Source organism: Elephas maximus, chromosome 4, assembly GCF_024166365.1.
Source record: "Elephas maximus indicus isolate mEleMax1 chromosome 4, mEleMax1 primary haplotype, whole genome shotgun sequence".
NCBI classification, from domain to species: domain Eukaryota; kingdom Metazoa; phylum Chordata; class Mammalia; order Proboscidea; family Elephantidae; genus Elephas; species Elephas maximus.
Window position 1 is genome coordinate 80,965,874 of NC_064822.1, and position 12,304 is coordinate 80,978,177.

Sequence of the window (12,304 nt, forward strand, 5' to 3'; positions counted from 1 at the left end):
GTACTATATACCACTTTATAAAGAAGTTAGTTTGACAAAGGAAGGACTAGTAGCAAAACATAGATATAGAGAAATGTGGGAACAAGTTCATATGTTGAGATCAAGATCAAGAGGAGACAGAAATGTTGAAAATAAAGGAAAGATGGACTAGATGCTGGAGGGAATATTAGGAGGGGATTGTATAGATGCAACCTATAACTCAAGTGCAGGGATTAGCTGTAAACTGGGATCAGTTTACAGCTCTGAAACTTGTTCAGCACCACGGCAACATGCAAGCCTCTGCTGTGCTTTAGGTGCATTGGCCAGGAATCGAACTTGGGTCTCCCAAATGGAAGTTGAGAATTCTACCACTGAACCACCAATGCCCCCATCAAAGATTAAGGCTTGGTAATAAGGCTTTTTGATAGCTGTCCCAATATACTGTTCGATATTTGGCAGGAAACCCAGAACTGGAAAAAAGACTCTAGACTAGACCAGTACCAGTTCCCTTGCTCTGGATCCCTTGGATTGATTAGGGTTTATCAGTAGTTCCTAGGTAAGGAGTGGCCATGAACTTACATCACAACACTCTTTGTATCCATTATGGCTAATTGTCTACCATGACAGGCACATGCAGCTGCTCTTAGCAAATCTGTTTTTGAAATCATTATGAAAATATAACTTAAAAGAAAAAGGTATTATGATGTTTAGAAACTAAGGTTGGATAAATTCTATCCACTGTTCTGTTAAGTTTTTTTTTTTTTACTATATCTCTCTCATCCTTTACTTTCCACCCTAATAAACCAAAAAAAAAAAAAAAAAAAACCATTGCAGTCAAGTCGATTCCAACTCATGGCAACCCTATAGGACAAAGTAGAACTGCCCCATAGAGTTTCCAAGGATCAGCTGATGGATTCAAACTGCCAACCTTTTGGCTGGGAGCCAAGCTCTTAACCACCATGCCACCAGGGCTGCACTCGGATAGTCTAGCCAAATGTGTCTGACCAAATACTGTTGCCTCACACACGACAGGTTCTTGGTCTTTGTGTTTTTGGCTTATGTTATTGCCCCTACTTGCAGTGCTTTGCTACGATTACACACACAAACCTGAACTATTTTCCCCAAACTCATTGCCGTTGAGTCGATTCTGACTCATAGCAACCCTACAGTGTTCCCCAATTCCCACCTGCCCACCTCCAGACATGTGTATTCTATCACTTTTTAAATGCTGTATATTTTTCTCTGAGGCACTAACACATTCTACATTTGATTCTGATAATTTGGGCACTTACTTGTCTCATTCATTTTGTATTTCCAAACTTGCCTAACCCAGTGTCTTGAACACAGTCAATATATGTTTATACAACACGAGTATTTTAGTCCAGTGGTTCTCAACAATTTTGGGTTACAAACCTCTTTAAAAATCTAATTAAAGCTTCTCGGGGCGGGGAGGGGGGGGAAGAAAGCAACTTAAAAGTTCCACTACATTTCCTGATGTTCCCAGATCTTTTTCCCATCACCACCACTTCTCTAACTCTGTGAACTCTTTGCTAAGGATTTCTAACTTACTCAAATCTCCTTATGTTGATAATGAAAAGTTGAAACACTCGGAAGTCAAGCAACTTCTCCTAGGCTAACTGAAAAGGTAAGATGAGAGCTTAAGGTTTACGATTTATGGGCTAGAATTCTTTCTACGTGGATGCTTTAATCTTGACCTGGTGATCTGCTTCTGAAAGGTCACAGCCTTGAAAACTCTATGAAGCAGTTCTACTCTGCACACATCGGGTTGTCATGAGTCAGAATCAACCCAAAGGAAACTAACAACAACATCTGAACCAAAGATTTTGGGAAATCAAGAGGTTAATGACTGCAGGAGTCTACCTGTGCTCTTCAGACGACACCCATTATCAAACATTAATCCAGCTGGTTTTATCTTGTAGTAGGAAGTGAGGTATGACCAGGGACAGATTAAGGCATGTTAGAGCCCTAAACAAGGATAATCTTGTGGTGCTCCCTCCTCTGCTGACTGATACATTCGAATGGGATATGTGAGTTATATGTATAAAGTGTATGGGTTTTTCTTTTGGGGGGGGGGATATATATGTATATACCAAAAAACCCACTGCTGTTGAATTGATTCCAGCTCATAGCGACCCTACAGGACATAGTAGAACTGCCCTGTAAGATTTCCAAGGCTGTGATTTTTACAGAAGCAGACTCCCTTGGAGCTGCTAGTGGGTTCGAACTGCCAAACTTTTGGTTAGCAGGCGAATGCTTTAACCACTGCACCATCAGGACTCCTATATGATACACACACACACACACACACATACATATATATATTTGCCCTGGTAGCTTAGTGGTTAAAAGTCAGCTGTTAACCAAAAGTTAGCAGTTCAAATCCACCCGCCGCTCCTTGGAAACCCTATGGGACAGTTCTACTCTGTCCTATAGGGTGCTATGAGGCGAAACTGACTTGACAGCAATGCATTTATGTGTGCGCATGTGTCTTCGCTATCTTTAAGGTAACTTCTTTATAAATGCAACTATAATATTAGCAATTGAACGCAAAAGTGATGTGCCATTTTAGCAGAATGAAACGAATTGGGTTATAAAATTTTTAGCGGATGTAGAGTACTAAGAGTTTTACTATGTACCACATTTTCTACAAAAAGAATATTCCATATATTCTACAACAAAGAAAATGAGTCAATGAACTTAGTTGCTTCAACAATCAATGTAAAATTCTTTTATGATCTTGAAACACAATGAAATACTTTCACCAATTATGCTTAAACAACTCATACTTCAGTTTTGATGTTTGTTTCATAACAAATGCTATAATTATAAATAAACGATGAAAAGATGTCATAAAAGAAAATTCAATGACCAGAAAACAAATATTATGACAAATTACTATCTTTTACTTTTAGATAAATCTTTCATCTCTAACATGTTATAATTAAAAATATTTCTTTCTATTCTTTGGTCTTACAAAATCTTCAGTGATTTCATCACAAATAAGCTGCCAAACTATATCTACTTCCATACATAATAAGGGTAATGAATTGAGCCTTTCTTGAATTGTATGCTGAGGGTTTTTGAGTCTCCTGAGGGATGAAAATGAGCATTCTATAGTGAAGTTTGTGATCATTAAAGTTAGGAATATGAGCAAACCAATTTCAACATTGGAAAATACGCATTGTATTTTATTTTCTATTATGGAATCATACATGCCTACATGATTAAAATTTCTCTCCTGAATCTGTAAACCTAGTTCTCTTGTAAGGATGAAATTGTCACACTTCTCCATAAAGGTTTATATTTAAGCAGTTGATTTTTTTCTACTCTTAAGTTACTCTATGCACTTTTTGCTGCCTCTACTCACTGATGGGCAGTTCTTAAAACATATTTATATGTTATAAGCCTGCATAAAGTTCTTGAATGCCTTCATGCATTCTTCATCAGGTATATCTACATTGTTTAAGAAGGAAAATCTACTTGAAAGAGCATCATACACCTTCCTCCTTCTTTTTATGCAAGATTCAAGTGTATCAATGATGGTGTAGTATGTGGTTACGTGAAATTGATGTCTGGCATTCAATGATACTTCCGGAGCACTTCCATCATTTATCTGTTTCTTTCGAATGCTTCTGAGATGGTGAACTGCTTGATAATCAGTATTCGGCAGTATTTATTCTGTTGTGTTTTCAAAAGTTTCATGATCTCCTCTTAAGTTATTTAAATATGCTGTTAACGACTGGTAAAGATCTGTGCATGTCTTTAAATTGACTTCTGAATCTTGGAGACCTTGACTCGTCTGATAAAAATGCTGCTATATATTATTCCACATAACCAATGTAAATGCATACCCTAGTGTTTGCATTTTGTTGGCGATGTCTTCAGCTTTTCTTTTGGTATCTCCTTTTTGTGTCTGGTCTTCAGCAGTATTTTCTAAGGCATCTAGAATCTGGGTGTATGATTCCAGGATTGCACTCATTGCTGAAGCATGTGCTTCCCAATGTGTATTAGGAAGACATTTTTAATGCTCAAGTGTTGCCTAAATATGTTTTAAGAACTGCCCATCAGTGAGTAGAGGCAGCAAAAAGTGCGTAGAGTAACTTAAGAGTAGAAAAAAAATCAACTGCTTCCAAACAACAATCTACTGTGCTACAACCTACAAGATTAAGGAATATGCAGCACACTGTATGAAAATGACATATTTATTATATTCTAAAATTTTCTGTTGCATGCCTTTATAATACCCTGACATATGCATAGCAATGCAATAGGACTGGCCGCCAAACTTTAGAAAAATCAGTTTCGCAAACTCCACATAAACAGTGAAGGATTTGCAGCTTCTTCACTGGTATGAGTTTTCAAAATAGTAAATGTGATAAATCGCTCAACAGGTTTTTCATCTTTTGGAGATATGTATCTTAAAACAATGCTTAGCTGATCTATATGGAAAATATCAGGAGAGGAATCTACAAACTGAAATACCAAACTATACTTATTTCACTGAAAATAGTTGATCAAACTTTATTAGTAAGTTTATTAATTCTTCACGTTGTTTTAGACATATATGATGTGTTGACCTTTCCTGTGTTACCATATTTTGAGATGTGTTGTTGTTAGGTGCAGTTGAGCCCGCTCTGACACATAGTGACCCTATGTACAACAGAACAAACCACTACCTGGTCCTGTGCCATCCTCACAATCACTTTTATGATTGAGCCCATTGTTGCAGCCACGGTGTCAATCCATCTTTTCGAGGGTCTTCCTCTTTTTTGACGACCTTGCACTTTACCAAGCATGGTATCTTTCTCCAGGGACTGATCACACCTGATAACATGTCCAAAGTATGTGAGACGAGTCTCTCCATCCTTGCTTCTAAGGTGCATTTTGGTTATACTTATTCCAAGACAGATTTGTTTGCTCTTTTGGCAGTCCATGGTATAGTCAATATTCTCCACCAACACCATAATTCAAAGGCATCAGTTCTTTTTTTGGTCTTCCTTATTCATTGTCCAGCTTTCAAATGCATATAAGGCAATTGAAAACATCATGGCTTGGGTCAGGCATGTCTTAGTCCTCAAGGTGACATCTTTGCTTTTCAACACTTTAAAGAGGTTTTTTGCAGTAGGTTTGTCCAGTGCAACATATCATTTAATTTCTTGACTGCTGCTTCTATCGGCTTTGATTATGGATTCAAGTAAAATGAAATCCTTGACAACATCAGTCTTTTCTCTGTTTATCATGATGTTGCTTATTGGTCCGGTTGTGAGGATTTTTGTTTTCTTTACATTGAGGTGTAATCCATACTGAAGGCTGTAATCTTTGATCTTCATCAGTGTTTCAAGTCCTCGTCACTTTCAGCAAGCAAGGTTGTATCACCTGTATGATGCTGGTTGTTATTGAGTCTTCCTCCAAACCTGATGCCCCATTCTTCTTCATATAGTCCAATTTCTTGGTTTATTTGCTCAGCATACAGATTGAATAAGTGTGGTGAAAGGATACAACCCTGACACACACTTTTTCTGATTTTAAACCACTCAGCATTCCCTTGTTCTGTTTGAACAACTGCCTTTTGATCTATGTACAGATTCCTCTTGAGCACAATTAAGTGTTCTGAAATTCCCATTGTTCACATATTATTCATAATTTCTTATGACCCACACAGTCAAATGTCTTTGCATAGTCAATAAAACACAGGTAAACATCTTTGCGGTATTCTCTGCTTTCAGCCAGGATCCATCTGACATCAGCGATGATATCTCTTGTTCCACATCCTCTTCTGATCTGGTTTGAATTTTGAGATGAGACCTGCTAAAAATGTATCAATCTGAGCAACAATTTCAATTAAACAAAACAAAAAAAAATTCATTTCATGGGGACCCAAACACTTCATTTCTTCCTCAAAAAGATAGTCCACCTTCTGTGAGTGTTATGACAGCAACAACATGTTGCAAAACAGCTTTCCAATACTGGCATTCTTCATTAATTTGTGTTCCCGGTTCATGAGTAAAGCCAAAACCATGTCTTCAGCTTAAATATGACAACATATAATCTCTGTGAATTGAACAGTTTTCATGTTTATCAGTCATATTCAAGGTGCACCAATCGCTAAATCCATCCATAGCAAATCAAGAATTAATGATTTAGGAGTGAATAGTTTGCAAACAAAACAATATAAGAGCTGACTGATGGAGACTACAGTAGCCACGCCCTCTTAGAATTTTCACCATTAGCTTTGCACCCTAGAAATATATTCTAGCTACAAAATCTTGTTTATTTAGCCTCCGCCAGACTGAGTCCAGCACAACTAGATGGTGCCCGGCTTCCACCACTGACTGCTCTGACAGGGATCACAATAGAGGATCCTGGACAGAGCTGGAGAAAAACGTAGAACAAAATTCTAACTCACAAAAAAAGGACCAAACTTACTGGCCTGACAGGAACTGGAGAAACGCCAAGAGTATGCCCCACAGACACCCTTTTAACTCTGTACTGAAGTCTCTCCTGAGGGTCACCTGTCAGCCAAAGATTACACAGGCCCATAAAACGAACAATAACACACAGAGCTCAATCATGTATATGAGACTAAATGGGCATGCCAGTCAAGGGGCAAGGATGAGAAGGCAGGAGGGGACAGGAAAGCTGGACCAATGAAATATGGGGAACCCAAGTTCAAGAAAAAACATCTGAAGAATTAATAAGCTTACTAAGTGATAAAATTCAGTTAACTATTTTCAGTGAAATAAGTATAGCTTGATATTTCAGTTTGTAGATTCCTCTCCTGATATTTTCTGTATAGATCAGCTAAGCATTGTTTTAAGATACATCAAGGGGTTGGAAACCAATGCAACAAAATAATATGCGTGTTAATTGTTTAATAAGAAACTAATTTGCTCTGAAAACCTTCATCTAAAGCAATATATATACACACATATATATGTATGAATCATGATTTTATTCTTATGATGTAAGTTAAATTATAGTTTGTGGTATACAAAGTCTAATTAAAAGGCGGCAAAAAAATATTTTTTTTATTTTTAGTGCAAAAATATCAGAGTATATATTAACTTTGTAAATTTTAATTAATTGCTACAGTGAAATTGGTGTCGAAATTAATAAAGGAAACTTTAAAATCCAAAAAACAAACCTTGTTTGTTTACCGTCCAGGAATTTTCAACACAAGTTTCAAATGTTGCACCGTGATATTGACAATCACTTAGCACTCTTTTGATCTAATAATTTACATCATTAAAAGAAAGCTTATTCCACAAAGCAGGATCTGTATTTCTGTTCTTTATGGTGTCTACAGATGCAACAATTTCAGTTTCTAAAATAGTTTCGCTTTTCATACCATTATTAAGTTGTTTTTTTGTTTGTTTTGTTTTTTTTAACTACAGTAAGGACTGGATGCAGAATTTGAGGCAAATTCTTTTATATTTGTATCACTATTAGTAATTTCAGCACTAGTGGTACTAGTACTATGATTTGTACCCAAGAAACTCGAGTTTTCAGTGGGGAAGTCTTTTCTGATTCATCACATTTTAAAAAGGAAGTTAATTTTGGAATTGTCTTTAAGGATTCACAAATATTTTTCTTTTTATCTTCTTCAAGCTTTCATTTTTGCTTTCCACTTGGTTGTTGCTATTTCATTTTACCTGGATATAAAATTATGCAACTTTTTAAAATTGGTTCTACCCGTAGCAAATAAATTTCAATGGTTGAAATAAATAAAATTTATAAAATAAAATTTCCATTCAAATTTGGACATTAATGCAAAACTTATATTTGAAAATTAGTAAGTAAAAAATTTGATTTGGAACATATAATTTTGTTCTTCAGGTCTGAAATAGTCAAAAGAAATAGTACTTAGAAAGCAGTCAGAAATTTCATTCATCATACGGTGTTTGTTGATGGGCCCTCTGCAGAGCTCCGCAAAGTGCTTTTCATTTTGAAATAATACTTAAAAACTTGCTCACTCACTTTCCGTCTTTTGATGTTTCGTCTTCACAGTTCACTGGACTGCTGCTTATAGCTGATGGGAAAAAGAGCGATCACAAAGACCATGATACAAATATAAGGGTCTGCTCAATCTGAAGAGGAATTTTGGTTTGCTTTTTGTGTGTGTGTGCAGGACCAGATGCATCACGATCACAAGACTATATTGCCCATGGCACATTCTTATGTGGTCGGCAAGAGAGAACTGAATGTGAAATGAAAAGGAAAATATAATTGTTATCGAATACAAAATTGATAATGGTATCAATTTCATTTAGTGCGCTGCCATTTCCCTTTAATTGCAGTGCTCACTTTTTCTTGTGTCCTGTCTGCTTGACATCTATGGGTCTTTGGTTTGGACAAATGGTGTCCCTGTTCTGTTGGTGCCCTAAGCACATCCTTACCTTACTTATTGGGTAATCTGTCCCCTAGTATGGCGACTACTTTTCTCTCAGTTTGTCATATTGTGGTAGCTTGCATGTTGCTACGATGCTGGAAATTATGCCACTGGTATTTCAAATACCAGCAGGGTAACCCATGGTGGACAGGTTTCAGTAGAGCTGCTAGACTAACACAGAACTAGGAGGAAGGACACTGTGATCTACTTCTGAGAAACTGGTCAATGAAAACCTTAGGGATAGCAGTGGAACATTGTCTGATATAGTACTGAAAGATGAGTCTTTCAAGTTGGAAGACACCGAAAATATGATTGGGGAAGAGCTGCCACCTCAAAGTGGATGGAGTCAAGCTTTCAGGACCTTCATTTACACCACATGAGCACGACTCAAAATAAGAAGAAACATCCATTAATAATCAGAACATGGAATGTTCAAGGTATGAATCTAGGAAAATAGGAAGTCACCACAAATGAAATGCAACACATAAAGATCAATATCCTTGGCATTAGTGAGCTGAAATGCACTGGTATTGGCCATTTTGAAACAGACAATCGTATAGTCTACTTTGCTGGGAATAACAAATTGAAGGGGAATGGCTTCACATTCTTTGTCAAAAACAACATTTCAAGATCTGTGCTGAAGTACAACACTGGCACTGATAGGATAATATCCATACACCTACAAGGAAGACCAGTTAATATGACTATTATTCAAATTTACCTACCAACCACTAATGCCAAAAAAGAAGAAATTAAAGATTTTTACCAACTTCTGCAGTCTGAAATTGATAAACATACAGTCAAGATGCATTGATAATTATTGGTTATTGTAATGTGAAAGTTGGAAACAAACGAGAAGGATGAGCAGTTGGAAAACATGGCCTTGGTGATAGAAACAACATCAGAGATCACATGTTAGGATTTTCCAAGACCAACGACTTATTCACGGCAAATACGTTTTTTCAACAACATAAACAGTGACTTTAAACAGTGACTATGCACATGGACCTCACCAGATGGAACACACAGAAATCAAATCAACTGCGTCGGTGGAAAGAGATGGGGGAAAAGTTCAATATCATCAGTCAGAACAAGGCCAGGGGCCAACTGTGGAACAAACCATAAATTGTTCATATGTAAGTTCAAGTTGAAGATGAAGAAAATTAGAACAAGTCCACGAGAGCCAAAGTATTACCTAGAGAATATTCCACCTGAATTTAGAGACCATCTCAAAAATAGATTTGACTCAAGACCAGATGAGTTGTGGAATGACATCAAAGACATCATACATGAAGAAAGCAAGAGGTCATTAAAAAGACAGGAAAGAAAGAAAAGACCAAAATGGATGTCAGAAGAGACTCTGAAACACTCTCTTGAACTTAGGGTAAGTAAAACAGCTGGAAGAAACAATAAAGTAAAAGAGCTGAACGGCAGAATTCAAAGGGTGGCTTGAGAACACAAAGTAATATAATGAAATGTGCAAAGACCTGGAGTTAGAAAATCCAAAGGGAAGAACATGCTCAGCATTTCTCAAGTTGAAAGAACTGAAGAAAATATTCAAGCCTCCAGTTGCAATATTGAAAAATTCAATGGGCAAAATGTTGAATGATGCAGGAAACATCAAAAGAAGATGGAAGGAATACACAATCACCAAGAAATTGGACTAAATGAAGAAGAACACAGCATCAGGATTGGACGAAGGCTCAAAAACAATCTGCATTATGCAGGTGACACAACTTTGCTTGCTGAGAATGAAGAGGACTTGAAGCACTTACTAATGAAGATCAAAGACTACAGCCTTCAGTATGGATTACACCTCAACATAAAGAAAACAAAAATCCTCACAACTGGACCAATGAGCAACATCATGATAAACAGGGAAAAGACTGAAGTTGTCAAGGATTTCATTTTACTTGATTGGATCCACAATCAACACCCATGGAAGCAGCAGTGAAGAAATTAAATGATGTGTTGCATTGGACAAATCTAATGCAAAAGGCCTCTTTAAAGTGTTGAAAAACAAAGATGTCACCTTGAGGGCTAAGATGTGCCTGACCCAATCCATGGTATTTTCAGTTGCCTTACGTGCATCTGAAAGCTGGACAATGAATAACGAAAACTGAAGAAGAATTGATGCATTTGAATTATGGTGTTGTCGAAGAATATTGAATATACCATGGACTGCCAAAAGAACAAATCTGTCTTGGAAGAAGAATAACTAGAATGCTCCTTAGAAGCGAGGATGGCAAGACTTCATCTCACATACTTTGGACATGTTATCAGGAGGGACCAGTCCCTGAAGAATGACATCATGCTTGGTAAAGTAAAGGGCCCGTGAAAAAGAGGAAAACCCTCAACAAATGGACTGACTGCTACAAGGGGCTCAAACATAGCAATGACTGTGAGGTGGCCCAGTACCATGCAGTGTTTCGTTCTGTTGTACATGCGGTTACAATAATCAGAACCAACTTGATGGCACCTAAAAACAACAGGTAAGGCCATTAGTTTCAACATGTTGGGGTGCAGTATCTTGAATTTTTTTTTATCTCAAGTACTGTCCCATTTTCATATCCTCTGGAAGAGTCTTTCAAACGCTGTACACTGGTTTCTCCAGAAATACAAGGACTAAGTCTTAACATTCATATTTGGAGGAACTGACACTTTCAAGTTAACAACCCTTATATGGTGAACTTAAAGACAAAGGTTCCTAATCTTAAAGAAAGCTAACTGTACCATGTTATTCTTTAGCTTGTGGCAAGACTAAATTTGTTAGTCTCTCTTAGCTTAGTATACCATACGAGCCTTGATTCTAACCACCACTTTCTAGGAAATAAGAATCATACTTGCGTTCTTTTCCATGCTTTGATCTAAAGTCTTGGTCTCTTTCTTCTATGCCCTTCAAGTAGTATTCCAAAAATACACCAAACTTGGGTTTTATGGAAATAGGATGTTTTCTGTAGTAGCTTTTATCTTGGCTTTAAAAACATATATTTTAATAAAAATATTGACTTAAATTCATATAGTCATCTAAGTTACTCCTGGCTGAGGAGTTATTTGATCTGATTAGACAGGTTTTCTCTAATTGTTTAGAGGAACTGGAATTTTAGAAAGTCTTCACTTTCTGTATTTCTTTTGTTTTCTTACCAGAGACATTTTTAATCAAAATACTTAGGTTCTCTAGTGTTCTGTGCTGTAGAAATACAAATATTTGTGTCTCTGTGACCCAACGTTAATTATGATTTTAAAAAATACGTTGAATATATTTTGTTGCCTCTTATTTTTTCCCAATTACTTTTTTTTAGCTTTTTTATTGGAGTAAAATATATATATAAAAAACATAAAATTTGCCATTTTAACCATTTTTTAAGTGTACAGTTCAGTGGTATTAATTACATTCACACTTTTGTGCAATTATCAACACTACTTCCAGAACTTTTGCATCACCCTAAACATAAACTATATAACTATTAAGCAATAACTCCCCTAAATCCTCTTCCCCCAGTTCCTGGTAACCACTGCTTTCATCTGGGGCAGTTCTACTTTGTTCTATATATAGGGTTGTTATGAATCAAAATCAACTCGACGGCAACAGGTTGGAAACCTTGGTGGCGTAGTGGTTAAGTGCTATAGCTGCTAATGTTGGAATCCACCAGGCGATCTTTGGAAACTCCGCGGGGAAGTTCTACTCTACCTTATAGGGTCTCTATGAGTCTCTATGAGTCGGAATTGACTTGACAGCAATGGGTTTGGTTTTTGGTTTTTAAAGGAGTTGAATGTTTGGCTTTTTGAGTAATCACCAAACTTTTCCACAGCAACTGCATCAAATTACCTTATCACCAGGAGGTCCAGTTTCTCCACATCCTTGCCAACACTTTTGATAATAGCCATCCTGGTAGGTGTGAAGTACTATATCAT

General features: G+C 36.8%; 1 non-coding gene across 1 annotated transcript; it reads right to left on the reverse strand.

Moving 5' to 3' along the window:
- Positions 1 to 294: 294 nt before the first annotated feature.
- TRNAG-UCC (transfer RNA glycine (anticodon UCC)) lies at positions 295 to 365 on the reverse strand. The gene has a single exon. It is a non-coding gene; the product is annotated as a tRNA-Gly (tRNA).
- Positions 366 to 12,304: the final 11,939 nt, after the last annotated feature.